Source organism: Mercurialis annua, linkage group LG7 (assembly GCF_937616625.2).
Source record: "Mercurialis annua linkage group LG7, ddMerAnnu1.2, whole genome shotgun sequence".
Classification (NCBI taxonomy): Eukaryota; Viridiplantae; Streptophyta; class Magnoliopsida; order Malpighiales; family Euphorbiaceae; genus Mercurialis; species Mercurialis annua.
In genome coordinates, this window is record NC_065576.1 from 30,272,954 (window position 1) to 30,296,127 (window position 23,174).

The following is a 23,174-nucleotide window of genomic DNA, read 5'->3' on the forward strand; positions in this document are numbered from 1 at the left end:
CAACTCATTCAACAAAATAAAAACTATCTTTAAAAGTACATTTTGGTCCCTGAACGTTTTCCATATTTCCCGTTTAGTCCCTGAATTGCAATTCATCGTTACTCGTTACTCGTTCTGTTCTTCTCTCGGCGATAGTAATAATAAAAAAACGCAGTTCAAAAAAAGCATTACTCGTTACTCGTTCTGTTTGTCTCTCGGCGATAGTAATCATAAAAAAAACTCAGTTCAAAAAAAGCAAATAAAGGGTGCAACACGAGGACTTCCCAGGAGGTCACCCATCCTAGTACTGCTCTCGCCCAAGCACGTTTAACTTCAGAGTTCTAAAGGGATCCGGTGCATTCGTGCTGGTATGATCGCACCCGTCATACCTTGCACGATCATCGCATATATCCGCTGCCTTGCAACTCTTTCAACCAAAATAAAAACTATCTTTAAAAGTACGTTTTGGTCCCTGAACTTTTTCCATATTTCCCGTTTGGTCCCTGAATTGCAATTTATCGTTACTCGTTACTCGTTACTCGTTCTGTTTGTCTCTCGGCGATAGTAATAATAGAAAAAACGCAGTTCAAAAAAAGCGAAAAAGGGGTGCAACACGAGGACTTCGCAGGAGGTCACCCATCCTAGTACTGCTCTCGCACAAGCACATTTAACTTCGGAGTTCTGATGGGATCCGGTGCATTAGTGCTGGTATAATCACACCCGTCATACTTTGCACGATCATCGCATATATCCGCTGCCTTGCAACTCATTCAACCAAAATAAAAACTATCTTTAAAAGTACGTTTTGGTCCATGAACTTTTTCCATATTTCCCGTTTGGTCCCCGAATTGCAATTCATCGTTACTCGTTACTCGTTACTCGTTCTGTTTGTCTCTCGGCGATAGTAATAATAGAAAAAACGCAGTTCAAAAAAGCAAAAAAGGGGTGCAACACGAGGACTTCCCAGGAGGTCACCCATCCTAGTACTGCTCTCGCCCAAGCACGTTTAGCTTCGGAGTTCTGATGGGATCCGGTGCATTAGTGCTGGTATGATCGCACCCGTCATACCTTGCACGATCATCGCATATATCCGCTGCCTTGCAACTCTTTCAACCAAAATAAAAACTATCTTTAAAAGTACGTTTTGGTCCCTGAACTTTTTCCATATTTCCCGTTTGGTCCCTGAATTGCAATTCATCGTTACTCGTTACTCGTTCTGTTTGTCTCTCGGCGATAGTAATAATAGAAAAAACGCAGTTCAAAAAAAGCGAGAAAGGGGTGCAACACGAGGACTTCCCAGGAGGTCACCCATCCTAGTACTGCTCTCGCCCAAGCACGTTTAACTTCGGAGTTCTGATGCACCCGTCATACCTTGCACGATCATCGCATATATCCGCTGCCTTGCGACTCATTCAACCAAAATAAAAACTATCTTTAAAAGTACGTTTTGGTCCCTGAACTTTTTCCATATTTCCCGTTTGGTCCCTGAATTGCAATTCATCGTTACTCGTTACTCGTTACTCGTTCTGTTTGTCTCTCGGCGATAGTGATAATAGAAAAAACGCAGTTCAAAAAAAGCGAAAAAGGGGTGCAACACGAGGACTTCCCAGGAGGTCACCCATCCTAGTACTGCTCTCGCCCAAGCACGTTTATCTTCGGAGTTCTGATGGGATCCGGTGCATTAGTGCTGGTATGATCGCACCCGTCATACCTTGCACGATCATCGCATATATCCGCTGCCTTGCAACTCATTCAACCAAAATAAAAACTATCTTTAAAAGTACGTTTTGGTCCCTGAACTTTTTCCATATTTCCCGTTTGGTCCCTGAATTGCAATTCATCGTTACTCGTTACTCGTTCTGTTTGTCTCTCGGCGATAGTAATAATAGAAAAAACGCAGTTCAAAAAAAGCGAAAAAGGGGTGCAACACGAGGACTTCCCAGGAGGTCACCCATCCTAGTAATGCTCTCGCCCAAGCACGTTTAACTTCGGAGTTCTGATGGGATCCGGTGCATTAGTGCTGGTATGATCGCACCGGTCATACCTTGCACGATCATCGCATATATCCGCTGCCTTGCAACTCATTCAACCAAAATAAAAACTATCTTTAAAAGTACGTTTTGGTCCCTGAACTTTTTCCATATTTCCCGTTTGGTCCCTGAATTGCAATTCATCGTTACTCGTTACTCGTTCTGTTTGTCTCTCGGCGATAGTAATAATAGAAAAAACGCAGTTCAAAAAAAGCGAAAAAGGGGTGCAACACGAGGACTTCCCAGGAGGTCACCCATCCTAGTACTGCTCTCGCCCAAGCACGTTTGACTTCGGAGTTCTGATGGGATCCGGTGCATTAGTGCTGGTATGATCGCACCCGTCATACCTTGCACGATCATCGCATATATCCGCTGCCTTGCAACTCATTCAACCAAAATAAAAACTATCTTTAAAAGTACGTTTTGGTCCCTGAACTTTTTCCATATTTCCCGTTTGGTCCCTGAATTGCAATTCATCGTTACTCGTTACTCGTTACTCGTTCTGTTTGTCTCTCGGCGATAGTAATAATAGAAAAAACGCAGTTCAAAAAAAGCGAAAAAGGGGTGCAACACGAGGACTTCCCAGGAGGTCACCCATCCTAGTACTGCTCTCGCCCAAGCACGTTTATCTTCGGAGTTCTGATGGGATCCGGTGCATTAGTGCTGGTATGATCGCACCCGTCATACCTTGCACGATCATCGCATATATCCGCTGCCTTGCAACTCATTCAACCAAAATAAAAACTATCTTTAAAAGTACGTTTTGGTCCCTGAACTTTTTCCATATTTCCCGTTTGGTCCCTGAATTGCAATTCATCGTTACTCGTTACTCGTTACTCGTTCTGTTTGTCTCTCGGCGATAGTAATAATAGAAAAAACGCAGTTCAAAAAAAGCGAAAAAGGGGTGCAACACGAGGACTTCCCAGGAGGTCACCCATCCTAGTACTGCTCTCGCCCAAGCACGTTTATCTTCGGAGTTCTGATGGGATCCGGTGCATTAGTGCTGGTATGATCGCACCCGTCATACCTTGCACGATCATCGCATATATCCGCTGCCTTGCAACTCATTCAACCAAAATAAAAACTATCTTTAAAAGTACGTTTTGGTCCCTGAACTTTTTCCATATTTCCCGTTTGGTCCCTGAATTGCAATTCATCGTTACTCGTTACTCGTTCTGTTTGTCTCTCGGCGATAGTAATAATAGAAAAAACGCAGTTCAAAAAAAGCGAAAAAGGGGTGCAACACGAGGACTTCCCAGGAGGTCACCCATCCTAGTACTGCTCTCGCCCAAGCACGTTTATCTTCGGAGTTCTGATGGGATCCGGTGCATTAGTGCTGGTATGATCGCACCCGTCATACCTTGCACGATCATCGCATATATCCGCTGCCTTGCAACTCATTCAACCAAAATAAAAACTATCTTTAAAAGTACGTTTTGGTCCCTGAACTTTTTCCATATTTCCCGTTTGGTCCCTGAATTGCAATTCATCGTTACTCGTTACTCGTTACTCGTTCTGTTTGTCTCTCGGCGATAGTAATAATAGAAAAAACGCAGTTCAAAAAAAAGCGAAAAAGGGGTGCAACACGAGGACTTCCCAGGAGGTCACCCATCCTAGTACTGCTCTCGCCCAAGCACGTTTATCTTCGGAGTTCTGATGGGATCCGGTGCATTAGTGCTGGTATGATCGCACCCGTCATACCTTGCACGATCATCGCATATATCCGCTGCCTTGCAACTCATTCAACCAAAATAAAAACTATCTTTAAAAGTACGTTTTGGTCCCTGAACTTTTTCCATATTTCCCGTTTGGTCCCTGAATTGCAATTCATCGTTACTCGTTACTCGTTACTCGTTCTGTTTGTCTCTCGGCGATAGTAATAATAGAAAAAACGCAGTTCAAAAAAAAGCGAAAAAGGGGTGCAACACGAGGACTTCCCAGGAGGTCACCCATCCTAGTACTGCTCTCGCCCAAGCACGTTTAACTTCGGAGTTCTGATGGGATCCGGTGCATTAGTGCTGGTATGATCGCACCCGTCATACCTTGCACGATCATCGCATATATCCGCTGCCTTGCAACTCATTCAACCAAAATAAAAACTATCTTTAAAAGTACGTTTTGGTCCCTGAACTTTTTCCATATTTCCCGTTTGGTCCCTGAATTGCAATTCATCGTTACTCGTTACTCGTTCTGTTTGTCTCTCGGCGATAGTAATAATAGAAAAAACGCAGTTCAAAAAAAGCGAAAAAGGGGTGCAACACGAGGACTTCCCAGGAGGTCACCCATCCTAGTACTGCTCTCGCCCAAGCACGTTTAACTTCGGAGTTCTGATGGGATCCGGTGCATTAGTGCTGGTATGATCGCACCCGTCATACCTTGCACGATCATCGCATATATCCGCTGCCTTGCAACTCATTCAACCAAAATAAAAACTATCTTTAAAAGTACGTTTTGGTCCCTGAACTTTTTCCATATTTCCCGTTTGGTCCCTGAATTGCAATTCATCGTTACTCGTTACTCGTTACTCGTTCTGTTTGTCTCTCGGCGATAGTAATAATAGAAAAAACGCAGTTAAAAAAAAAGCGAAAAAGGGGTGCAACACGAGGACTTCCCAGGAGTTCACCCATCCTAGTACTGCTCTCGCCCAAGCACGTTTATCTTCGGAGTTCTGATGGGATCCGGTGCATTAGTGCTGGTATGATCGCACCCGTCATACCTTGCACGATCATCGCATATATCCGCTGCCTTGCAACTCATTCAACCAAAATAAAAACTATCTTTAAAAGTACGTTTTGGTCCCTGAACTTTTTCCATATTTCCCGTTTGGTCCCTGAATTGCAATTCATCGTTACTCGTTACTCGTTCTGTTTGTCTCTCGGCGATAGTAATAATAGAAAAAACGCAGTTCAAAAAAAAGCGAAAAAGGGGTGCAACACGAGGACTTCCCAGGAGGTCACCCATCCTAGTACTGCTCTCGCCCAAGCACGTTTAACTTCGGAGTTCTGATGGGATCCGGTGCATTAGTGCTGGTATGATCGCACCAGTCATACCTTGCACGATCATCGCATATATCCGCTGCCTTGCAACTCATTCAACCAAAATAAAAACTATCTTTAAAAGTACGTTTTGGTCCCTGAACTTTTTCCATATTTCCCGTTTGGTCCCTGAATTGCAATTCATCGTTACTCGTTACTCGTTCTGTTTGTCTCTCGGCGATAGTAATAATAGAAAAAACGCAGTTCAAAAAAAGCGAAAAAGGGGTGCAACACGAGGACTTCCCAGGAGGTCACCCATCCTAGTACTGCTCTCGCCCAAGCACGTTTAACTTCGGAGTTCTGATGGGATCCGGTGCATTAGTGCTGGTATGATCGCACCCGTCATACCTTGCACGATCATCGCATATATCCGCTGCCTTGCAACTCATTCAACCAAAATAAAAACTATCTTTAAAAGTACGTTTTGGTCCCTGAACTTTTTCCATATTTCCCGTTTGGTCCCTGAATTGCAATTCATCGTTACTCGTTACTCGTTACTCGTTCTGTTTGTCTCTCGGCGATAGTGATAATAGAAAAAACGCAGTTCAAAAAAAGCGAAAAAGGGGTGCAACACGAGGACTTCCCAGGAGGTCACCCATCCTAGTACTGCTCTCGCCCAAGCACGTTTATCTTCGGAGTTCTGATGGGATCCGGTGCATTAGTGCTGGTATGATCGCACCCGTCATACCTTGCACGATCATCGCATATATCCGCTGCCTTGCAACTCATTCAACCAAAATAAAAACTATCTTTAAAAGTACGTTTTGGTCCCTGAACTTTTTCCATATTTCCCGTTTGGTCCCTGAATTGCAATTCATCGTTACTCGTTACTCGTTCTGTTTGTCTCTCGGCGATAGTAATAATAGAAAAAACGCAGTTCAAAAAAAGCGAAAAAGGGGTGCAACACGAGGACTTCCCAGGAGGTCACCCATCCTAGTACTGCTCTCGCCCAAGCACGTTTATCTTCGGAGTTCTGATGGGATCCGGTGCATTAGTGCTGGTATGATCGCACCCGTCATACCTTGCACGATCATCGCATATATCGGCTGCCTTGCAACTCATTCAACCAAAATAAAAACTATCTTTAAAAGTACGTTTTGGTCCCTGAACTTTTTCCATATTTCCCGTTTGGTCCCTGAATTGCAATTCATCGTTACTCGTTACTCGTTCTGTTTGTCTCTCGGCGATAGTAATAATAGAAAAAACGCAGTTCAAAAAAAGCGAAAAAGGGGTGCAACACGAGGACTTCCCAGGAGGTAACCCATCCTAGTACTGCTCTCGCCCAAGCACGTTTAACTTCGGAGTTCTGATGGGATCCGGTGCATTAGTGCTGGTATGATCGCACCCGTCATACCTTGCACGATCATCGCATATATCCGCTGCCTTGCAACTCATTCAACCAAAATAAAAACTATCTTTAAAAGTACGTTTTGGTCCCTGAACTTTTTCCATATTTCCCGTTTGGTCCCTGAATTGCAATTCATCGTTACTCGTTACTCGTTCTGTTTGTCTCTCGGCGATAGTAATAATAGAAAAAACGCAGTTCAAAAAAAGCGAAAAAGGGGTGCAACACGAGGACTTCCCAGGAGGTCACCCATCCTAGTACTGCTCTCGCCCAAGCACGTTTATCTTCGGAGTTCTGATGGGATCCGGTGCATTAGTGCTGGTATGATCGCACCGGTCATACCTTGCACGATCATCGCATATATCCGCTGCCTTGCAACTCATTCAACCAAAATAAAAACTATCTTTAAAAGTACGTTTTGGTCCCTGAACTTTTTCCATATTTCCCGTTTGGTCCCTGAATTGCAATTCATCGTTACTCGTTACTCGTTCTGTTTGTCTCTCGGCGATAGTAATAATAGAAAAAACGCAGTTCAAAAAAAGCGAAAAAGGGGTGCAACACGAGGACTTCCCAGGAGGTCACCCATCCTAGTACTGCTCTCGCCCAAGCACGTTTATCTTCGGAGTTCTGATGGGATCCGGTGCATTAGTGCTGGTATGATCGCACCCGTCATACCTTGCACGATCATCGCATATATCCGCTGCCTTGCAACTCATTCAACCAAAATAAAAACTATCTTTAAAAGTACGTTTTGGTCCCTGAACTTTTTCCATATTTCCCGTTTGGTCCCTGAATTGCAATTCATCGTTACTCGTTACTCGTTACTCGTTCTGTTTGTCTCTCGGCGATAGTAATAATAGAAAAAACGCAGTTCAAAAAAAAGCGAAAAAGGGGTGCAACACGAGGACTTCCCAGGAGGTCACCCATCCTAGTACTGCTCTCGCCCAAGCACGTTTATCTTCGGAGTTCTGATGGGATCCGGTGCATTAGTGCTGGTATGATCGCACCCGTCATACCTTGCACGATCATCGCATATATCCGCTGCCTTGCAACTCATTCAACCAAAATAAAAACTATCTTTAAAAGTACGTTTTGGTCCCTGAACTTTTTCCATATTTCCCGTTTGGTCCCTGAATTGCAATTCATCGTTACTCGTTACTCGTTCTGTTTGTCTCTCGGCGATAGTAATAATAGAAAAAACGCAGTTCAAAAAAAGCGAAAAAGGGGTGCAACACGAGGACTTCCCAGGAGGTCACCCATCCTAGTACTGCTCTCGCCCAAGCACGTTTATCTTCGGAGTTCTGATGGGATCCGGTGCATTAGTGCTGGTATGATCGCACCCGTCATACCTTGCACGATCATCGCATATATCCGCTGCCTTGCAACTCATTCAACCAAAATAAAAACTATCTTTAAAAGTACGTTTTGGTCCCTGAACTTTTTCCATATTTCCCGTTTGGTCCCTGAATTGCAATTCATCGTTACTCGTTACTCGTTCTGTTTGTCTCTCGGCGATAGTAATAATAGAAAAAACGCAGTTCAAAAAAAGCGAAAAAGGGGTGCAACACGAGGACTTCCCAGGAGGTCACCCATCCTAGTACTGCTCTCGCCCAAGCACGTTTAACTTCGGAGTTCTGATGGGATCCGGTGCATTAGTGCTGGTATGATCGCACCCGTCATACCTTGCACGATCATCGCATATATCCGCTGCCTTGCAACTCATTCAACCAAAAAAAAAACTATCTTTAAAAGTAAGTTTTGGTCCCTGAACTTTTTCCATATTTCCCGTTTGGTCCCTGAATTGCAATTCATCGTTACTCGTTACTCGTTACTCGTTCTGTTTGTCTCTCGGCGATAGTAATAATAGAAAAAACGCAGTTCAAAAAAAGCGAAAAAGGGGTGCAACACGAGGACTTCCCAGGAGGTCACCGATCCTAGTACTGCTCTCGCCCAAGCACGTTTAACTTCGGAGTTCTGATGGGATCCGGTGCATTAGTGCTGGTATGATCGCACCCGTCATACCTTGCACGATCATCGCATATATCCGCTGCCTTGCAACTCATTCAACCAAAATAAAAACTATCTTTAAAAGTACGTTTTGGTCCCTGAACTTTTTCCATATTTCCCGTTTGGTCCCTGAATTGCAATTCATCGTTACTCGTTACTCGTTACTCGTTCTGTTTGTCTCTCGGCGATAGTGATAATAGAAAAAACGCAGTTCAAAAAAAGCGAAAAAGGGGTGCAACACGAGGACTTCCCAGGAGGTCACCCATCCTAGTACTGCTCTCGCCCAAGCACGTTTGACTTCGGAGTTCTGATGGGATCCGGTGCATTAGTGCTGGTATGATCGCACCCGTCATACCTTGCACGATCATCGCATATATCCGCTGCCTTGCAACTCATTCAACCAAAATAAAAACTATCTTTAAAAGTACGTTTTGGTCCCTGAACTTTTTCCATATTTCCCGTTTGGTCCCTGAATTGCAATTCATCGTTACTCGTTACTCGTTACTCGTTCTGTTTGTCTCTCGGCGATAGTAATAATAGAAAAAACGCAGTTCAAAAAAAGCGAAAAAGGGGTGCAACACGAGGACTTCCCAGGAGGTCACCCATCCTAGTACTGCTCTCGCCCAAGCACGTTTATCTTCGGAGTTCTGATGGGATCCGGTGCATTAGTGCTGGTATGATCGCACCCGTCATACCTTGCACGATCATCGCATATATCCGCTGCCTTGCAACTCATTCAACCAAAATAAAAACTATCTTTAAAAGTACGTTTTGGTCCCTGAACTTTTTCCATATTTCCCGTTTGGTCCCTGAATTGCAATTCATCGTTACTCGTTACTCGTTACTCGTTCTGTTTGTCTCTCGGCGATAGTGATAATAGAAAAAACGCAGTTCAAAAAAAGCGAAAAAGGGGTGCAACACGAGGACTTCCCAGGAGGTCACCCATCTTAGTACTGCTCTCGCCCAAGCACGTTTATCTTCGGAGTTCTGATGGGATCCGGTGCATTAGTGCTGGTATGATCGCACCCGTCATACCTTGCACGATCATCGCATATATCCGCTGCCTTGCAACTCATTCAACCAAAATAAAAACTATCTTTAAAAGTACGTTTTGGTCCCTGAACTTTTTCCATATTTCCCGTTTGGTCCCTGAATTGCAATTCATCGTTACTCGTTACTCGTTCTGTTTGTCTCTCGGCGATAGTAATAATAGAAAAAACGCAGTTCAAAAAAAGCGAAAAAGGGGTGCAACACGAGGACTTCCCAGGAGGTCACCCATCCTAGTACTGCTCTCGCCCAAGCACGTTTATCTTCGGAGTTCTGATGGGATCCGGTGCATTAGTGCTGGTATGATCGCACCCGTCATACCTTGCACGATCATCGCATATATCCGCTGCCTTGCAACTCATTCAACCAAAATAAAAACTATCTTTAAAAGTACGTTTTGGTCCCTGAACTTTTTCCATATTTCCCGTTTGGTCCCTGAATTGCAATTCATCGTTACTCGTTACTCGTTACTCGTTCTGTTTGTCTCTCGGCGATAGTAATAATAGAAAAAACGCAGTTCAAAAAAAGCGAAAAAGGGGTGCAACACGAGGACTTCCCAGGAGGTCACCCATCCTAGTACTGCTCTCGCCCAAGCACGTTTATATTCGGAGTTCTGATGGGATCCGGTGCATTAGTGCTGGTATGATCGCACCCGTCATACCTTGCACGATCATCGCATATATCCGCTGCCTTGCAACTCATTCAACCAAAATAAAAACTATCTTTAAAAGTACGTTTTGGTCCCTGAACTTTTTCCATATTTCCCGTTTGGTCCCTGAATTGCAATTCATCGTTACTCGTTACTCGTTACTCGTTCTGTTTGTCTCTCGGCGATAGTAATAATAGAAAAAACGCAGTTCAAAAAAGCGAAAAAGGGGTGCAACACGAGGACTTCCCAGGAGGTCACCCATCCTAGTACTGCTCTCGCCCAAGCACGTTTATCTTCGGAGTTCTGATGGGATCCGGTGCATTAGTGCTGGTATGATCGCACCCGTCATACCTTGCACGATCATCGCATATATCCGCTGCCTTGCAACTCATTCAACCAAAATAAAAACTATCTTTAAAAGTACGTTTTGGTTCCTGAACTTTTTCCATATTTCCCGTTTGGTCCCTGAATTGCAATTCATCGTTACTCGTTACTCGTTACTCGTTCTGTTTGTCTCTCGGCGATAGTAATAATAGAAAAAACGCAGTTCAAAAAAAGCGAAAAAGGGGTGCAACACGAGGACTTCCCAGGAGGTCACCCATCCTAGTACTGCTCTCGCCCAAGCACGTTTGACTTCGGAGTTCTGATGGGATCCGGTGCATTAGTGCTGGTATGATCGCACCCGTCATACCTTGCACGATCATCGCATATATCCGCTGCCTTGCAACTCATTCAACCAAAATAAAAACTATCTTTAAAAGTACGTTTTGGTCCCTGAATTTTTTCCATATTTCCCGTTTGGTCCCTGAATTGCAATTCATCGTTACTCGTTACTCGTTACTCGTTCTGTTTGTCTCTCGGCGATAGTGATAATAGAAAAAACGCAGTTCAAAAAAAGCGAAAAAGGGGTGCAACACGAGGACTTCCCAGGAGGTCACCCATCCTAGTACTGCTCTGGCCCAAGCACGTTTATCTTCGGAGTTCTGATGGGATCCGGTGCATTAGTGCTGGTATGATCGCACCCGTCATACCTTGCACGATCATCGCATATATCCGCTGCCTTGCAACTCATTCAACCAAAATAAAAACTATCTTTAAAAGTACGTTTTGGTCCCTGAACTTTTTCCATATTTTCCGTTTGGTCCCTGAATTGCAATTCATCGTTACTCGTTACTCGTTCTGTTTGTCTCTCGGCGATAGTAATAATAGAAAAAACGCAGTTCAAAAAAAGCGAAAAAGGGGTGCAACACGAGGACTTCCCAGGAGGTCACCCATCCTAGTACTGCTCTCGCCCAAGCACGTTTATCTTCGGAGTTCTGATGGGATCCGGTGCATTAGTGCTGGTATGATCGCACCCGTCATACCTTGCACGATCATCGCATATATCCGCTGCCTTGCAACTCATTCAACCAAAATAAAAACTATCTTTAAAAGTACGTTTTGGTCCCTGAACTTTTTCCATATTTCCCGTTTGGTCCCTGAATTGCAATTCATCGTTACTCGTTACTCGTTCTGTTTGTCTCTCGGCGATAGTAATAATAGAAAAAACACAGTTCAAAAAAAGCGAAAAAGGGGTGCAACACGAGGACTTCCCAGGAGGTCACCCATCCTAGTACTGCTCTCGCCCAAGCACGTTTAACTTCGGGGTTCTGATGGGATCCGGTGCATTAGTGCTGGTATGATCGCACCCGTCATACCTTGCACGATCATCGCATATATTCGCTGCCTTGCAACTCATTCAACCAAAATAAAAACTATCTTTAAAAGTACGTTTTGGTCCCTGAACTTTTTCCATATTTCCCGTTTGGTCCCTGAATTGCAATTCATCGTTACTCGTTACTCGTTACTCGTTCTGTTTGTCTCTCGGCGATAGTGATAATAGAAAAAACGCAGTTCAAAAAAAGCGAAAAAGGGGTGCAACACGAGGACTTCCCAGGAGGTCACCCATCCTAGTACTGCTCTCGCCCAAGCACGTTTAACTTCGGAGTTCTGATGGGATCCGGTGCATTAGTGCTGGTATGATCGCACCCGTCATACCTTGCACGATCATCGCATATATCCGCTGCCTTGCAACTCATTCAACCAAAATAAAAACTATCTTTAAAAGTACGTTTTGGTCCCTGAACTTTTTCCATATTTCCCGTTTGGTCCCTGAATTGCAATTCATCGTTACTCGTTACTCGTTCTGTTTGTCTCTCGGCGATAGTAATAATAGAAAAAACGCAGTTCAAAAAAAGCGAAAAAGGGGTGCAACACGAGGACTTCCCAGGAGGTCACCGATCCTAGTACTGCTCTCGCCCAAGCACGTTTAACTTCGGAGTTCTGATGGGATCCGGTGCATTAGTGCTGGTATGATCGCACCCGTCATACCTTGCACGATCATCGCATATATCCGCTGCCTTGCAACTCATTCAACCAAAATAAAAACTATCTTTAAAAGTACGTTTTGGTCCCTGAACTTTTTCCATATTTCCCGTTTGGTCCCTGAATTGCAATTCATCGTTACTCGTTACTCGTTCTGTTTGTCTCTCGGCGATAGTAATAATAGAAAAAACGCAGTTCAAAAAAAGCGAAAAAGGGGTGCAACACGAGGACTTCCCAGGAGGTCACCCATCCTAGTACTGCTCTCGCCCAAGCACGTTTAACTTTGGAGTTCTGATGGGATCCGGTGCATTAGTGCTGGTATGATCGCACCGGTCATACCTTGCACGATCATCGCATATATCCGCTGCCTTGCAACTCATTCAACCAAAATAAAAACTATCTTTAAAAGTACGTTTTGGTCCCTGAACTTTTTCCATATTTCCCGTTTGGTCCCTGAATTGCAATTCATCGTTACTCGTTACTCGTTCTGTTTGTCTCTCGGCGATAGTAATAATAGAAAAAACGCAGTTCAAAAAAAGCGAAAAAGGGGTGCAACACGAGGACTTCCCAGGAGGTCACCCATCCTAGTACTGCTCTCGCCCAAGCACGTTTATCTTCGGAGTTCTGATGGGATCCGGTGCATTAGTGCTGGTATGATCGCACCCGTCATACCTTGCACGATCATCGCATATATCCGCTGCCTTGCAACTCATTCAACCAAAATAAAAACTATCTTTAAAAGTACGTTTTGGTCCCTGAACTTTTTCCATATTTCCCGTTTGGTCCCTGAATTGCAATTCATCGTTACTCGTTACTCGTTACTCGTTCTGTTTGTCTCTCGGCGATAGTGATAATAGAAAAAACGCAGTTCAAAAAAAGCGAAAAAGGGGTGCAACACGAGGACTTCCCAGGAGGTCACCCATCCTAGTACTGCTCTCGCCCAAGCACGTTTAACTTCGGAGTTCTGATGGGATCCGGTGCATTAGTGCTGGTATGATCGCACCGGTCATACCTTGCACGATCATCGCATATATCCGCTGCCTTGCAACTCATTCAACCAAAATAAAAACTATCTTTAAAAGTACGTTTTGGTCCCTGAACTTTTTCCATATTTCCCGTTTGGTCCCTGAATTGCAATTCATCGTTACTCGTTACTCGTTCTGTTTGTCTCTCGGCGATAGTAATAATAGAAAAAATGCAGTTAAAAAAAAGCGAAAAAGGGGTGCAACACGAGGACTTCCCAGGAGGTCACCCATCCTAGTACTGCTCTCGCCCAAGCGCGTTTAACTTCGGAGTTCTGATGGGATCCAGTGCATTAGTGCTGGTATGATCGCACCCGTCATACCTTGCACGATCATCGCATATATCCGCTGCCTTGCAACTCATTCAACCAAAATAAAAACTATCTTTAAAAGTACGTTTTGGTCCCTGAACTTTTTCCATATTTCCCGTTTGGTCCCTGAATTGCAATTCATCGTTACTCGTTACTCGTTACTCGTTCTGTTTGTCTCTCGGCGATAGTAATAATAGAAAAAACGCAGTTCAAAAAAAGCGAAAAAGGGGTGCAACACGAGGACTTCCCAGGAGGTCACCCATCCTAGTACTGCTCTCGCCCAAGCACGTTTAACTTCGGAGTTCTGATGGGATCCGGTGCATTAGTGCTGGTATGATCGCACCCGTCATACCTTGCACGATCATCGCATATATCCGCTGCCTTGCAACTCATTCAACCAAAATAAAAACTATCTTTAAAAGTACGTTTTGGTCCCTGAACTTTTTCCATATTTCCCGTTTGGTCCCTGAATTGCAATTCATCGTTACTCGTTACTCGTTACTCGTTCTGTTTGTCTCTCGGCGATAGTAATAATAGAAAAAACGCAGTTCAAAAAAAGCGAAAAAGGGGTGCAAAACGAGGACTTCCCAGGAGGTCACCCATCCTAGTACTGCTCTCGCCCAAGCACGTTTATCTTCGGAGTTCTGATGGGATCCGGTGCATTAGTGCTGGTATGATCGCACCCGTCATACCTTGCACGATCATCGCATATATCCGCTGCCTTGCAACTCATTCAACCAAAATAAAAACTATCTTTAAAAGTACGTTTTGGTCCCTGAACTTTTTCCATATTTCCCGTTTGGTCCCTGAATTGCAATTCATCGTTACTCGTTACTCGTTACTCGTTACTCGTTCTGTTTGTCTCTCGGCGATAGTAATAATAGAAAAAACGCAGTTCAAAAAAAGCGAAAAAGGGGTGCAACACGAGGACTTCCCAGGAGGTCACCCATCCTAGTACTGCTCTCGCCCAAGCACGTTTAACTTCGGAGTTCTGATGGGATCCGGTGCATTAGTGCTGGTATGATCGCACCCGTCATACCTTGCACGATCATCGCATATATCCGCTGCCTTGCAACTCATTCAACCAAAATAAAAACTATCTTTAAAAGTACGTTTTGGTCCCTGAACTTTTTCCATATTTCCCGTTTGGTCCCTGAATTGCAATTCATCGTTACTCGTTACTCGTTACTCGTTCTGTTTGTCTCTCGGCGATAGTAATAATAGAAAAAAAGCAGTTCAAAAAAAGCGAAAAAGGGGTGCAACACGAGGACTTCCCAGGAGGTCACCCATCCTAGTACTGCTCTCGCCCAAGCACGTTTAACTTCGGAGTTCTGATGGGATCCGGTGCATTAGTGCTGGTATGATCGCACCCGTCATACCTTGCACGATCATCGCATATATCCGCTGCCTTGCAACTCATTCAACCAAAATAAAAACTATCTTTAAAAGTACGTTTTGGTCCCTGAACTTTTTCCATATTTCCCGTTTGGTCCCTGAATTGCAATTCATCGTTACTCGTTACTCGTTACTCGTTCTGTTTGTCTCTCGGCGATAGTAATAATAGAAAAAACGCAGTTCAAAAAAAGCGAAAAAGGGGTGCAACACGAGGACTTCCCAGGAGGTCACCCATCCTAGTACTGCTCTCGCCCAAGCACGTTTATCTTCGGAGTTCTGATGGGATCCGGTGCATTAGTGCTGGTATGATCGCACCCGTCATACCTTGCACGATCATCGCATATATCCGCTGCCTTGCAACTCATTCAACCAAAATAAAAACTATCTTTAAAAGTACGTTTTGGTCCCTGAACTTTTTCCATATTTCCCGTTTGGTCCCTGAATTGCAATTCATCGTTACTCGTTACTCGTTCTGTTTGTCTCTCGGCGATAGTAATAATAGAAAAAACGCAGTTCAAAAAAAGCGAAAAAGGGGTGCAACACGAGGACTTCCCAGGAGGTCACCCATCCTAGTACTGCTCTCGCCCAAGCACGTTTCACTTCGGAGTTCTGATGGGATCCGGTGCATTAGTGCTGGTATGATCGCACCCGTCATACCTTGCACGATCATCGCATATATCCGCTGCCTTGCAACTCATTCAACCAAAATAAAAACTATCTTTAAAAGTACGTTTTGGTCCCTGAACTTTTTCCATATTTCCCGTTTGGTCCCTGAATTGCAATTCATCGTTACTCGTTACTCGTTACTCGTTCTGTTTGTCTCTCGGCGATAGTAATAATAGAAAAAACGCAGTTCAAAAAAAGCGAAAAAGGGGTGCAACACGAGGACTTCCTAGGAGGTCACCCATCCTAGTACTGCTCTCGCCCAAGCACGTTTAACTTCGGAGTTCTGATGGGATCCGGTGCATTAGTGCTGGTATGATCGCACCCGTCATACCTTGCACGATCATCGCATATATCCGCTGCCTTGCAACTCATTCAACCAAAATAAAAACTATCTTTAAAAGTACGTTTTGGTCCCTGAACTTTTTCCATATTTCCCGTTTGGTCCCTGAATTGCAATTCATCGTTACTCGTTACTCGTTACTCGTTCTGTTTGTCTCTCGGCGATAGTAATAATAGAAAAAACGCAGTTCAAAAAAAGCGAAAAAGGGGTGCAACACGAGGACTTCCCAGGAGGTCACCCATCCTAGTACTGCTCTCGCCCAAGCACGTTTAACTTCGGAGTTCTGATGGGATCCGGTGCATTAGTGCTGGTATGATCGCACCCGTCATACCTTGCACGATCATCGCATATATCCGCTGCCTTGCAACTCATTCAACCAAAATAAAAACTATCTTTAAAAGTACGTTTTGGTCCCTGAACTTTTTCCATATTTCCCGTTTGGTCCCTGAATTGCAATTCATCGTTACTCGTTACTCGTTACTCGTTCTGTTTGTCTCTCGGCGATAGTAATAATAGAAAAAACGCAGTTCAAAAAAAGCGAAAAAGGGGTGCAACACGAGGACTTCCCAGGAGGTCACCCATCCTAGTACTGCTCTCGCCCAAACACGTTTATCTTCGGAGTTCTGATGGGATCCGGTGCATTAGTGCTGGTATGATCGCACCCGTCATACCTTGCACGATCATCGCATATATCCGCTGCCTTGCAACTCATTCAACCAAAATAAAAACTATCTTTAAAAGTACGTTTTGGTCCCTGAACTTTTTCCATATTTCCCGTTTGGTCCCTGAATTGCAATTCATCGTTACTCGTTACTCGTTACTCGTTACTCGTTCTGTTTGTCTCTCGGCGATAGTAATAATAGAAAAAACGCAGTTCAAAAAAAGCGAAAAAGGGGTGCAACACGAGGACTTCCCAGGAGGTCACCCATCCTAGTACTGCTCTCGCCCAAGCACGTTTAACTTCGGAGTTCTGATGGGATCCGGTGCATTAGTGCTGGTATGATCGCACCCGTCATACCTTGCACGATCATCGCATATATCCGCTGCCTTGCAACTCATTCAACCAAAATAAAAACTATCTTTAAAAGTACGTTTTGGTCCCTGAACTTTTTCCATATTTCCCGTTTGGTCCCTGAATTGCAATTCATCGTTACTCGTTACTCGTTACTCGTTCTGTTTGTCTCTCGGCGATAGTAATAATAGAAAAAAAGCAGTTCAAAAAAAGCGAAAAAGGGGTGCAACACGAGGACTTCCCAGGAGGTCACCCATCCTAGTACTGCTCTCGCCCAAGCACGTTTAACTTCGGAGTTCTGATGGGATCCGGTGCATTAGTGCTGGTATGATCGCACCCGTCATACCTTGCACGATCATCGCATATATCCGCTGCCTTGCAACTCATTCAACCAAAATAAAAACTATCTTTAAAAGTACGTTTTGGTCCCTGAACTTTTTCCATATTTCCCGTTTGGTCCCTGAATTGCAATTCATCGTTACTCGTTACTCGTTACTCGTTCTGTTTGTCTCTCGGCGATAGTAATAATAGAAAAAACGCAGTTCAAAAAAAGCGAAAAAGGGGTGCAACACGAGGACTTCCCAGGAGGTCACCCATCCTAGTACTGCTCTCGCCCAAGCACGTTTATCTTCGGAGTTCTGATGGGATCCGGTGCATTAGTGCTGGTATGATCGCACCCGTCATACCTTGCACGATCATCGCATATATCCGCTGCCTTGCAACTCATTCAACCAAAATAAAAACTATCTTTAAAAGTACGTTTTGGTCCCTGAACTTTTTCCATATTTCCCGTTTGGTCCCTGAATTGCAATTCATCGTTACTCGTTACTCGTTCTGTTTGTCTCTCGGCGATAGTAATAATAGAAAAAACGCAGTTCAAAAAAAGCGAAAAAGGGGTGCAACACGAGGACTTCCCAGGAGGTCACCCATCCTAGTACTGCTCTCGCCCAAGCACGTTTCACTTCGGAGTTCTGATGGGATCCGGTGCATTAGTGCTGGTATGATCGCACCCGTCATACCTTGCACGATCATCGCATATATCCGCTGCCTTGCAACTCATTCAACCAAAATAAAAACTATCTTTAAAAGTACGTTTTGGTCCCTGAACTTTTTCCATATTTCCCGTTTGGTCCCTGAATTGCAATTCATCGTTACTCGTTACTCGTTACTCGTTCTGTTTGTCTCTCGGCGATAGTAATAATAGAAAAAACGCAGTTCAAAAAAAGCGAAAAAGGGGTGCAACACGAGGACTTCCTAGGAGGTCACCCATCCTAGTACTGCTCTCGCCCAAGCACGTTTAACTTCGGAGTTCTGATGGGATCCGGTGCATTAGTGCTGGTATGATCGCACCCGTCATACCTTGCACGATCATCGCATATATCCGCTGCCTTGCAACTCATTCAACCAAAATAAAAACTATCTTTAAAAGTACGTTTTGGTCCCTGAACTTTTTCCATATTTCCCGTTTGGTCCCTGAATTGCAATTCATCGTTACTCGTTACTCGTTACTCGTTCTGTTTGTCTCTCGGCGATAGTAATAATAGAAAAAACGCAGTTCAAAAAAAGCGAAAAAGGGGTGCAACACGAGGACTTCCCAGGAGGTCACCCATCCTAGTACTGCTCTCGCCCAAGCACGTTTAACTTCGGAGTTCTGATGGGATCCGGTGCATTAGTGCTGGTATGATCGCACCCGTCATACCTTGCACGATCATCGCATATATCCGCTGCCTTGCAACTCATTCAACCAAAATAAAAACTATCTTTAAAAGTACGTTTTGGTCCCTGAACTTTTTCCATATTTCCCGTTTGGTCCCTGAATTGCAATTCATCGTTACTCGTTACTCGTTACTCGTTCTGTTTGTCTCTCGGCGATAGTAATAATAGAAAAAACGCAGTTCAAAAAAAGCGAAAAAGGGGTGCAACACGAGGACTTCCCAGGAGGTCACCCATCCTAGTACTGCTCTCGCCCAAGCACGTTTAACTTCGGAGTTCTGATGGGATCCGGTGCATTAGTGCTGGTATGATCGCACCCGTCATACCTTGCACGATCATCGCATATATCCGCTGCCTTGCAACTCATTCAACCAAAATAAAAACTATCTTTAAAAGTACGTTTTGGTCCCTGAACTTTTTCCATATTTCCCGTTTGGTCCCTGAATTGCAATTCATCGTTACTCGTTACTCGTTACTCGTTACTCGTTCTGTTTGTCTCTCGGCGATAGTGATAATAGAAAAAACGCAGTTCAAAAAAAGCGAAAAAGGGGTGCAACACGAGGACTTCCCAGGAGGTCACCCATCCTAGTACTGCTCTCGCCCAAGCACGTTTAACTTCGGAGTTCTGATGGGATCCGGTGCATTAGTGCTGGTATGATCGCACCCGTCATACCTTGCACGATCATCGCATATATCCGCTGCCTTGCAACTCATTCAACCAAAATAAAAACTATCTTTAAAAGTACGTTTTGGTCCCTGAACTTTTTCCATATTTCCCGTTTGGTCCCTGAATTGCAATTCATCGTTACTCGTTACTCGTTACTCGTTCTGTTTGTCTCTCGGCGATAGTAATAATAGAAAAAACGCAGTTCAAAAAAAGCGAAAAAGGGGTGCAACACGAGGACTTCCCAGGAGGTCACCCATCCTAGTACTGCTCTCGCCCAAGCACGTTTATCTTCGGAGTTCTGATGGGATCCGGTGCATTAGTGCTGGTATGATCGCACCCGTCATACCTTGCACGATCATCGCATATATCCGCTGCCTTGCAACTCATTCAACCAAAATAAAAACTATCTTTAAAAGTACGTTTTGGTCCCTGAACTTTTTCCATATTTCCCGTTTGGTCCCTGAATTGCAATTCATCGTTACTCGTTACTCGTTCTGTTTGTCTCTCGGCGATAGTAATAATAGAAAAAACGCAGTTCAAAAAAAGCGAAAAAGGGGTGCAACACGAGGACTTCCCAGGAGGTCACCCATCCTAGTACTGCTCTCGCCCAAGCACGTTTCACTTCGGAGTTCTGATGGGATCCGGTGCATTAGTGCTGGTATGATCGCACCCGTCATACCTTGCACGATCATCGCATATATCCGCTGCCTTGCAACTCATTCAACCAAAATAAAAACTATCTTTAAAAGTACGTTTTGGTCCCTGAACTTTTTCCATATTTCCCGTTTGGTCCCTGAATTGCAATTCATCGTTACTCGTTACTCGTTACTCGTTCTGTTTGTCTCTCGGCGATAGTAATAATAGAAAAAACGCAGTTCAAAAAAAGCGAAAAAGGGGTGCAACACGAGGACTTCCTAGGAGGTCACCCATCCTAGTACTGCTCTCGCCCAAGCACGTTTAACTTCGGAGTTCTGATGGGATCCGGTGCATTAGTGCTGGTATGATCGCACCCGTCATACCTTGCACGATCATCGCATATATCCGCTGCCTTGCAACTCATTCAACCAAAATAAAAACTATCTTTAAAAGTACGTTTTGGTCCCTGAACTTTTTCCATATTTCCCGTTTGGTCCCTGAATTGCAATTCATCGTTACTCGTTACTCGTTACTCGTTCTGTTTGTCTCTCGGCGATAGTAATAATAGAAAAAACGCAGTTCAAAAAAAGCGAAAAAGGGGTGCAACACGAGGACTTCCCAGGAGGTCACCCATCCTAGTACTGCTCTCGCCCAAGCACGTTTAACTTCGGAGTTCTGATGGGATCCGGTGCATTAGTGCTGGTATGATCGCACCCGTCATACCTTGCACGATCATCGCATATATCCGCTGCCTTGCAACTCATTCAACCAAAATAAAAACTATCTTTAAAAGTACGTTTTGGTCCCTGAACTTTTTCCATATTTCCCGTTTGGTCCCTGAATTGCAATTCATCGTTACTCGTTACTCGTTACTCGTTCTGTTTGTCTCTCGGCGATAGTAATAATAGAAAAAACGCAGTTCAAAAAAAGCGAAAAAGGGGTGCAACACGAGGACTTCCCAGGAGGTCACCCATCCTAGTACTGCTCTCGCCCAAGCACGTTTATCTTCGGAGTTCTGATGGGATCCGGTGCATTAGTGCTGGTATGATCGCACCCGTCATACCTTGCACGATCATCGCATATATCCGCTGCCTTGCAACTCATTCAACCAAAATAAAAACTATCTTTAAAAGTACGTTTTGGTCCCTGAACTTTTTCCATATTTCCCGTTTGGTCCCTGAATTGCAATTCATCGTTACTCGTTACTCGTTACTCGTTACTCGTTCTGTTTGTCTCTCGGCGATAGTAATAATAGAAAAAACGCAGTTCAAAAAAAGCGAAAAAGGGGTGCAACACGAGGACTTCCCAGGAGGTCACCCATCCTAGTACTGCTCTCGCCCAAGCACGTTTAACTTCGGAGTTCTGATGGGATCCGGTGCATTAGTGCTGGTATGATCGCACCCGTCATACCTTGCACGATCATCGCATATATCCGCTGCCTTGCAACTCATTCAACCAAAATAAAAACTATCTTTAAAAGTACGTTTTGGTCCCTGAACTTTTTCCATATTTCCCGTTTGGTCCCTGAATTGCAATTCATCGTTACTCGTTACTCGTTACTCGTTCTGTTTGTCTCTCGGCGATAGTAATAATAGAAAAAAAGCAGTTCAAAAAAAGCGAAAAAGGGGTGCAACACGAGGACTTCCCAGGAGGTCACCCATCCTAGTACTGCTCTCGCCCAAGCACGTTTAACTTCGGAGTTCTGATGGGATCCGGTGCATTAGTGCTGGTATGATCGCACCCGTCATACCTTGCACGATCATCGCATATATCCGCTGCCTTGCAACTCATTCAACCAAAAAAAAAACTATCTTTAAAAGTACGTTTTGGTCCCTGAACTTTTTCCATATTTCCCGTTTGGTCCCTGAATTGCAATTCATCGTTACTCGTTACTCGTTACTCGTTCTGTTTGTCTCTCGGCGATAGTAATAATAGAAAAAACGCAGTTCAAAAAAAGCGAAAAAGGGGTGCAACACGAGGACTTCCCAGGAGGTCACCCATCCTAGTACTGCTCTCGCCCAAGCACGTTTATCTTCGGAGTTCTGATGGGATCCGGTGCATTAGTGCTGGTATGATCGCACCCGTCATACCTTGCACGATCATCGCATATATCCGCTGCCTTGCAACTCATTCAACCAAAATAAAAACTATCTTTAAAAGTACGTTTTGGTCCCTGAACTTTTTCCATATTTCCCGTTTGGTCCCTGAATTGCAATTCATCGTTACTCGTTACTCGTTCTGTTTGTCTCTCGGCGATAGTAATAATAGAAAAAACGCAGTTCAAAAAAAGCGAAAAAGGGGTGCAACACGAGGACTTCCCAGGAGGTCACCCATCCTAGTACTGCTCTCGCCCAAGCACGTTTCACTTCGGAGTTCTGATGGGATCCGGTGCATTAGTGCTGGTATGATCGCACCCGTCATACCTTGCACGATCATCGCATATATCCGCTGCCTTGCAACTCATTCAACCAAAATAAAAACTATCTTTAAAAGTACGTTTTGGTCCCTGAACTTTTTCCATATTTCCCGTTTGGTCCCTGAATTGCAATTCATCGTTACTCGTTACTCGTTACTCGTTCTGTTTGTCTCTCGGCGATAGTAATAATAGAAAAAACGCAGTTCAAAAAAAGCGAAAAAGGGGTGCAACACGAGGACTTCCTAGGAGGTCACCCATCCTAGTACTGCTCTCGCCCAAGCACGTTTAACTTCGGAGTTCTGATGGGATCCGGTGCATTAGTGCTGGTATGATCGCACCCGTCATACCTTGCACGATCATCGCATATATCCGCTGCCTTGCAACTCATTCAACCAAAATAAAAACTATCTTTAAAAGTACGTTTTGGTCCCTGAACTTTTTCCATATTTCCCGTTTGGTCCCTGAATTGCAATTCATCGTTACTCGTTACTCGTTACTCGTTCTGTTTGTCTCTCGGCGATAGTAATAATAGAAAAAACG

General features: G+C 44.2%; 67 non-coding genes across 67 annotated transcripts; all 67 read right to left on the minus strand.

The window, feature by feature from the left end:
• Positions 1-242: 242 nt before the first annotated feature.
• On the minus strand, positions 243-361 carry LOC126658378 (5S ribosomal RNA). The gene has a single exon (XR_007633967.1). It is a non-coding gene; the product is annotated as a 5S ribosomal RNA (ribosomal RNA).
• Positions 362-582: 221 nt separating this feature from the next.
• On the minus strand, positions 583-701 carry LOC126658806 (5S ribosomal RNA). Its single transcript, XR_007634379.1, has one exon. It is a non-coding gene; the product is annotated as a 5S ribosomal RNA (ribosomal RNA).
• A 220-nt stretch (positions 702-921) lies between these two features.
• Positions 922-1,040, minus strand: LOC126659330 (5S ribosomal RNA). The gene has a single exon (XR_007634875.1). It is a non-coding gene; the product is annotated as a 5S ribosomal RNA (ribosomal RNA).
• Positions 1,041-1,564: 524 nt separating this feature from the next.
• LOC126658039 (5S ribosomal RNA) lies at positions 1,565-1,683 on the minus strand. The gene has a single exon (XR_007633641.1). It is a non-coding gene; the product is annotated as a 5S ribosomal RNA (ribosomal RNA).
• A 214-nt stretch (positions 1,684-1,897) lies between these two features.
• On the minus strand, positions 1,898-2,016 carry LOC126658652 (5S ribosomal RNA). Its single transcript, XR_007634232.1, has one exon. It is a non-coding gene; the product is annotated as a 5S ribosomal RNA (ribosomal RNA).
• A 214-nt stretch (positions 2,017-2,230) lies between these two features.
• On the minus strand, positions 2,231-2,349 carry LOC126657825 (5S ribosomal RNA). Its single transcript, XR_007633436.1, has one exon. It is a non-coding gene; the product is annotated as a 5S ribosomal RNA (ribosomal RNA).
• Positions 2,350-2,570: 221 nt separating this feature from the next.
• Positions 2,571-2,689, minus strand: LOC126658040 (5S ribosomal RNA). Its single transcript, XR_007633642.1, has one exon. It is a non-coding gene; the product is annotated as a 5S ribosomal RNA (ribosomal RNA).
• A 221-nt stretch (positions 2,690-2,910) lies between these two features.
• On the minus strand, positions 2,911-3,029 carry LOC126658041 (5S ribosomal RNA). Its single transcript, XR_007633643.1, has one exon. It is a non-coding gene; the product is annotated as a 5S ribosomal RNA (ribosomal RNA).
• A 214-nt stretch (positions 3,030-3,243) lies between these two features.
• Positions 3,244-3,362, minus strand: LOC126658042 (5S ribosomal RNA). Its single transcript, XR_007633644.1, has one exon. It is a non-coding gene; the product is annotated as a 5S ribosomal RNA (ribosomal RNA).
• Positions 3,363-3,584: 222 nt separating this feature from the next.
• On the minus strand, positions 3,585-3,703 carry LOC126658043 (5S ribosomal RNA). Its single transcript, XR_007633645.1, has one exon. It is a non-coding gene; the product is annotated as a 5S ribosomal RNA (ribosomal RNA).
• Positions 3,704-3,925: 222 nt separating this feature from the next.
• Positions 3,926-4,044, minus strand: LOC126658110 (5S ribosomal RNA). Its single transcript, XR_007633709.1, has one exon. It is a non-coding gene; the product is annotated as a 5S ribosomal RNA (ribosomal RNA).
• Positions 4,045-4,258: 214 nt separating this feature from the next.
• Positions 4,259-4,377, minus strand: LOC126658226 (5S ribosomal RNA). The gene has a single exon (XR_007633821.1). It is a non-coding gene; the product is annotated as a 5S ribosomal RNA (ribosomal RNA).
• Positions 4,378-4,599: 222 nt separating this feature from the next.
• LOC126658663 (5S ribosomal RNA) lies at positions 4,600-4,718 on the minus strand. The gene has a single exon (XR_007634243.1). It is a non-coding gene; the product is annotated as a 5S ribosomal RNA (ribosomal RNA).
• Positions 4,719-4,933: 215 nt separating this feature from the next.
• Positions 4,934-5,052, minus strand: LOC126657990 (5S ribosomal RNA). Its single transcript, XR_007633595.1, has one exon. It is a non-coding gene; the product is annotated as a 5S ribosomal RNA (ribosomal RNA).
• A 214-nt stretch (positions 5,053-5,266) lies between these two features.
• On the minus strand, positions 5,267-5,385 carry LOC126658343 (5S ribosomal RNA). The gene has a single exon (XR_007633932.1). It is a non-coding gene; the product is annotated as a 5S ribosomal RNA (ribosomal RNA).
• Positions 5,386-5,606: 221 nt separating this feature from the next.
• On the minus strand, positions 5,607-5,725 carry LOC126658044 (5S ribosomal RNA). The gene has a single exon (XR_007633646.1). It is a non-coding gene; the product is annotated as a 5S ribosomal RNA (ribosomal RNA).
• Positions 5,726-5,939: 214 nt separating this feature from the next.
• Positions 5,940-6,058, minus strand: LOC126658045 (5S ribosomal RNA). Its single transcript, XR_007633647.1, has one exon. It is a non-coding gene; the product is annotated as a 5S ribosomal RNA (ribosomal RNA).
• A 214-nt stretch (positions 6,059-6,272) lies between these two features.
• Positions 6,273-6,391, minus strand: LOC126657819 (5S ribosomal RNA). The gene has a single exon (XR_007633431.1). It is a non-coding gene; the product is annotated as a 5S ribosomal RNA (ribosomal RNA).
• Positions 6,392-6,605: 214 nt separating this feature from the next.
• LOC126658547 (5S ribosomal RNA) lies at positions 6,606-6,724 on the minus strand. The gene has a single exon (XR_007634130.1). It is a non-coding gene; the product is annotated as a 5S ribosomal RNA (ribosomal RNA).
• Positions 6,725-6,938: 214 nt separating this feature from the next.
• On the minus strand, positions 6,939-7,057 carry LOC126658047 (5S ribosomal RNA). Its single transcript, XR_007633649.1, has one exon. It is a non-coding gene; the product is annotated as a 5S ribosomal RNA (ribosomal RNA).
• A 222-nt stretch (positions 7,058-7,279) lies between these two features.
• LOC126658048 (5S ribosomal RNA) lies at positions 7,280-7,398 on the minus strand. The gene has a single exon (XR_007633650.1). It is a non-coding gene; the product is annotated as a 5S ribosomal RNA (ribosomal RNA).
• Positions 7,399-7,612: 214 nt separating this feature from the next.
• Positions 7,613-7,731, minus strand: LOC126658049 (5S ribosomal RNA). Its single transcript, XR_007633651.1, has one exon. It is a non-coding gene; the product is annotated as a 5S ribosomal RNA (ribosomal RNA).
• A 214-nt stretch (positions 7,732-7,945) lies between these two features.
• On the minus strand, positions 7,946-8,064 carry LOC126658457 (5S ribosomal RNA). Its single transcript, XR_007634043.1, has one exon. It is a non-coding gene; the product is annotated as a 5S ribosomal RNA (ribosomal RNA).
• A 221-nt stretch (positions 8,065-8,285) lies between these two features.
• Positions 8,286-8,404, minus strand: LOC126658504 (5S ribosomal RNA). Its single transcript, XR_007634089.1, has one exon. It is a non-coding gene; the product is annotated as a 5S ribosomal RNA (ribosomal RNA).
• Positions 8,405-8,625: 221 nt separating this feature from the next.
• On the minus strand, positions 8,626-8,744 carry LOC126657826 (5S ribosomal RNA). Its single transcript, XR_007633437.1, has one exon. It is a non-coding gene; the product is annotated as a 5S ribosomal RNA (ribosomal RNA).
• A 221-nt stretch (positions 8,745-8,965) lies between these two features.
• LOC126658050 (5S ribosomal RNA) lies at positions 8,966-9,084 on the minus strand. Its single transcript, XR_007633652.1, has one exon. It is a non-coding gene; the product is annotated as a 5S ribosomal RNA (ribosomal RNA).
• Positions 9,085-9,305: 221 nt separating this feature from the next.
• On the minus strand, positions 9,306-9,424 carry LOC126658318 (5S ribosomal RNA). Its single transcript, XR_007633907.1, has one exon. It is a non-coding gene; the product is annotated as a 5S ribosomal RNA (ribosomal RNA).
• Positions 9,425-9,638: 214 nt separating this feature from the next.
• On the minus strand, positions 9,639-9,757 carry LOC126658051 (5S ribosomal RNA). Its single transcript, XR_007633653.1, has one exon. It is a non-coding gene; the product is annotated as a 5S ribosomal RNA (ribosomal RNA).
• Positions 9,758-9,978: 221 nt separating this feature from the next.
• LOC126658634 (5S ribosomal RNA) lies at positions 9,979-10,097 on the minus strand. Its single transcript, XR_007634214.1, has one exon. It is a non-coding gene; the product is annotated as a 5S ribosomal RNA (ribosomal RNA).
• A 220-nt stretch (positions 10,098-10,317) lies between these two features.
• On the minus strand, positions 10,318-10,436 carry LOC126658052 (5S ribosomal RNA). The gene has a single exon (XR_007633654.1). It is a non-coding gene; the product is annotated as a 5S ribosomal RNA (ribosomal RNA).
• A 221-nt stretch (positions 10,437-10,657) lies between these two features.
• Positions 10,658-10,776, minus strand: LOC126657827 (5S ribosomal RNA). The gene has a single exon (XR_007633438.1). It is a non-coding gene; the product is annotated as a 5S ribosomal RNA (ribosomal RNA).
• A 221-nt stretch (positions 10,777-10,997) lies between these two features.
• On the minus strand, positions 10,998-11,116 carry LOC126658629 (5S ribosomal RNA). Its single transcript, XR_007634209.1, has one exon. It is a non-coding gene; the product is annotated as a 5S ribosomal RNA (ribosomal RNA).
• A 214-nt stretch (positions 11,117-11,330) lies between these two features.
• LOC126658053 (5S ribosomal RNA) lies at positions 11,331-11,449 on the minus strand. Its single transcript, XR_007633655.1, has one exon. It is a non-coding gene; the product is annotated as a 5S ribosomal RNA (ribosomal RNA).
• Positions 11,450-11,663: 214 nt separating this feature from the next.
• Positions 11,664-11,782, minus strand: LOC126658376 (5S ribosomal RNA). Its single transcript, XR_007633965.1, has one exon. It is a non-coding gene; the product is annotated as a 5S ribosomal RNA (ribosomal RNA).
• A 221-nt stretch (positions 11,783-12,003) lies between these two features.
• Positions 12,004-12,122, minus strand: LOC126658572 (5S ribosomal RNA). Its single transcript, XR_007634154.1, has one exon. It is a non-coding gene; the product is annotated as a 5S ribosomal RNA (ribosomal RNA).
• A 214-nt stretch (positions 12,123-12,336) lies between these two features.
• Positions 12,337-12,455, minus strand: LOC126658505 (5S ribosomal RNA). Its single transcript, XR_007634090.1, has one exon. It is a non-coding gene; the product is annotated as a 5S ribosomal RNA (ribosomal RNA).
• A 214-nt stretch (positions 12,456-12,669) lies between these two features.
• Positions 12,670-12,788, minus strand: LOC126658545 (5S ribosomal RNA). Its single transcript, XR_007634128.1, has one exon. It is a non-coding gene; the product is annotated as a 5S ribosomal RNA (ribosomal RNA).
• A 214-nt stretch (positions 12,789-13,002) lies between these two features.
• Positions 13,003-13,121, minus strand: LOC126658054 (5S ribosomal RNA). The gene has a single exon (XR_007633656.1). It is a non-coding gene; the product is annotated as a 5S ribosomal RNA (ribosomal RNA).
• A 221-nt stretch (positions 13,122-13,342) lies between these two features.
• On the minus strand, positions 13,343-13,461 carry LOC126658277 (5S ribosomal RNA). The gene has a single exon (XR_007633868.1). It is a non-coding gene; the product is annotated as a 5S ribosomal RNA (ribosomal RNA).
• Positions 13,462-13,675: 214 nt separating this feature from the next.
• Positions 13,676-13,794, minus strand: LOC126658448 (5S ribosomal RNA). The gene has a single exon (XR_007634035.1). It is a non-coding gene; the product is annotated as a 5S ribosomal RNA (ribosomal RNA).
• Positions 13,795-14,015: 221 nt separating this feature from the next.
• LOC126658685 (5S ribosomal RNA) lies at positions 14,016-14,134 on the minus strand. Its single transcript, XR_007634265.1, has one exon. It is a non-coding gene; the product is annotated as a 5S ribosomal RNA (ribosomal RNA).
• A 221-nt stretch (positions 14,135-14,355) lies between these two features.
• On the minus strand, positions 14,356-14,474 carry LOC126658446 (5S ribosomal RNA). The gene has a single exon (XR_007634033.1). It is a non-coding gene; the product is annotated as a 5S ribosomal RNA (ribosomal RNA).
• A 228-nt stretch (positions 14,475-14,702) lies between these two features.
• Positions 14,703-14,821, minus strand: LOC126658803 (5S ribosomal RNA). Its single transcript, XR_007634376.1, has one exon. It is a non-coding gene; the product is annotated as a 5S ribosomal RNA (ribosomal RNA).
• Positions 14,822-15,042: 221 nt separating this feature from the next.
• Positions 15,043-15,161, minus strand: LOC126658913 (5S ribosomal RNA). The gene has a single exon (XR_007634479.1). It is a non-coding gene; the product is annotated as a 5S ribosomal RNA (ribosomal RNA).
• A 221-nt stretch (positions 15,162-15,382) lies between these two features.
• LOC126658055 (5S ribosomal RNA) lies at positions 15,383-15,501 on the minus strand. Its single transcript, XR_007633657.1, has one exon. It is a non-coding gene; the product is annotated as a 5S ribosomal RNA (ribosomal RNA).
• Positions 15,502-15,715: 214 nt separating this feature from the next.
• LOC126659396 (5S ribosomal RNA) lies at positions 15,716-15,834 on the minus strand. Its single transcript, XR_007634939.1, has one exon. It is a non-coding gene; the product is annotated as a 5S ribosomal RNA (ribosomal RNA).
• Positions 15,835-16,055: 221 nt separating this feature from the next.
• Positions 16,056-16,174, minus strand: LOC126657973 (5S ribosomal RNA). The gene has a single exon (XR_007633579.1). It is a non-coding gene; the product is annotated as a 5S ribosomal RNA (ribosomal RNA).
• Positions 16,175-16,395: 221 nt separating this feature from the next.
• On the minus strand, positions 16,396-16,514 carry LOC126659010 (5S ribosomal RNA). Its single transcript, XR_007634571.1, has one exon. It is a non-coding gene; the product is annotated as a 5S ribosomal RNA (ribosomal RNA).
• Positions 16,515-16,735: 221 nt separating this feature from the next.
• On the minus strand, positions 16,736-16,854 carry LOC126658470 (5S ribosomal RNA). Its single transcript, XR_007634055.1, has one exon. It is a non-coding gene; the product is annotated as a 5S ribosomal RNA (ribosomal RNA).
• A 228-nt stretch (positions 16,855-17,082) lies between these two features.
• Positions 17,083-17,201, minus strand: LOC126659024 (5S ribosomal RNA). The gene has a single exon (XR_007634583.1). It is a non-coding gene; the product is annotated as a 5S ribosomal RNA (ribosomal RNA).
• A 221-nt stretch (positions 17,202-17,422) lies between these two features.
• Positions 17,423-17,541, minus strand: LOC126659035 (5S ribosomal RNA). Its single transcript, XR_007634594.1, has one exon. It is a non-coding gene; the product is annotated as a 5S ribosomal RNA (ribosomal RNA).
• A 221-nt stretch (positions 17,542-17,762) lies between these two features.
• On the minus strand, positions 17,763-17,881 carry LOC126658056 (5S ribosomal RNA). Its single transcript, XR_007633658.1, has one exon. It is a non-coding gene; the product is annotated as a 5S ribosomal RNA (ribosomal RNA).
• Positions 17,882-18,095: 214 nt separating this feature from the next.
• Positions 18,096-18,214, minus strand: LOC126659397 (5S ribosomal RNA). The gene has a single exon (XR_007634940.1). It is a non-coding gene; the product is annotated as a 5S ribosomal RNA (ribosomal RNA).
• A 221-nt stretch (positions 18,215-18,435) lies between these two features.
• LOC126657974 (5S ribosomal RNA) lies at positions 18,436-18,554 on the minus strand. The gene has a single exon (XR_007633580.1). It is a non-coding gene; the product is annotated as a 5S ribosomal RNA (ribosomal RNA).
• Positions 18,555-18,775: 221 nt separating this feature from the next.
• LOC126659047 (5S ribosomal RNA) lies at positions 18,776-18,894 on the minus strand. Its single transcript, XR_007634605.1, has one exon. It is a non-coding gene; the product is annotated as a 5S ribosomal RNA (ribosomal RNA).
• Positions 18,895-19,115: 221 nt separating this feature from the next.
• LOC126659059 (5S ribosomal RNA) lies at positions 19,116-19,234 on the minus strand. Its single transcript, XR_007634616.1, has one exon. It is a non-coding gene; the product is annotated as a 5S ribosomal RNA (ribosomal RNA).
• A 228-nt stretch (positions 19,235-19,462) lies between these two features.
• On the minus strand, positions 19,463-19,581 carry LOC126659070 (5S ribosomal RNA). The gene has a single exon (XR_007634627.1). It is a non-coding gene; the product is annotated as a 5S ribosomal RNA (ribosomal RNA).
• A 221-nt stretch (positions 19,582-19,802) lies between these two features.
• LOC126658058 (5S ribosomal RNA) lies at positions 19,803-19,921 on the minus strand. The gene has a single exon (XR_007633660.1). It is a non-coding gene; the product is annotated as a 5S ribosomal RNA (ribosomal RNA).
• A 214-nt stretch (positions 19,922-20,135) lies between these two features.
• LOC126659398 (5S ribosomal RNA) lies at positions 20,136-20,254 on the minus strand. Its single transcript, XR_007634941.1, has one exon. It is a non-coding gene; the product is annotated as a 5S ribosomal RNA (ribosomal RNA).
• Positions 20,255-20,475: 221 nt separating this feature from the next.
• On the minus strand, positions 20,476-20,594 carry LOC126657977 (5S ribosomal RNA). Its single transcript, XR_007633582.1, has one exon. It is a non-coding gene; the product is annotated as a 5S ribosomal RNA (ribosomal RNA).
• A 221-nt stretch (positions 20,595-20,815) lies between these two features.
• LOC126659081 (5S ribosomal RNA) lies at positions 20,816-20,934 on the minus strand. Its single transcript, XR_007634638.1, has one exon. It is a non-coding gene; the product is annotated as a 5S ribosomal RNA (ribosomal RNA).
• A 221-nt stretch (positions 20,935-21,155) lies between these two features.
• LOC126658059 (5S ribosomal RNA) lies at positions 21,156-21,274 on the minus strand. Its single transcript, XR_007633661.1, has one exon. It is a non-coding gene; the product is annotated as a 5S ribosomal RNA (ribosomal RNA).
• A 228-nt stretch (positions 21,275-21,502) lies between these two features.
• LOC126659092 (5S ribosomal RNA) lies at positions 21,503-21,621 on the minus strand. Its single transcript, XR_007634649.1, has one exon. It is a non-coding gene; the product is annotated as a 5S ribosomal RNA (ribosomal RNA).
• Positions 21,622-21,842: 221 nt separating this feature from the next.
• Positions 21,843-21,961, minus strand: LOC126659104 (5S ribosomal RNA). Its single transcript, XR_007634660.1, has one exon. It is a non-coding gene; the product is annotated as a 5S ribosomal RNA (ribosomal RNA).
• Positions 21,962-22,182: 221 nt separating this feature from the next.
• On the minus strand, positions 22,183-22,301 carry LOC126658061 (5S ribosomal RNA). The gene has a single exon (XR_007633662.1). It is a non-coding gene; the product is annotated as a 5S ribosomal RNA (ribosomal RNA).
• Positions 22,302-22,515: 214 nt separating this feature from the next.
• LOC126659399 (5S ribosomal RNA) lies at positions 22,516-22,634 on the minus strand. Its single transcript, XR_007634942.1, has one exon. It is a non-coding gene; the product is annotated as a 5S ribosomal RNA (ribosomal RNA).
• A 221-nt stretch (positions 22,635-22,855) lies between these two features.
• On the minus strand, positions 22,856-22,974 carry LOC126657978 (5S ribosomal RNA). Its single transcript, XR_007633583.1, has one exon. It is a non-coding gene; the product is annotated as a 5S ribosomal RNA (ribosomal RNA).
• Between the last annotated feature and the right edge of the window lie 200 nt (positions 22,975-23,174).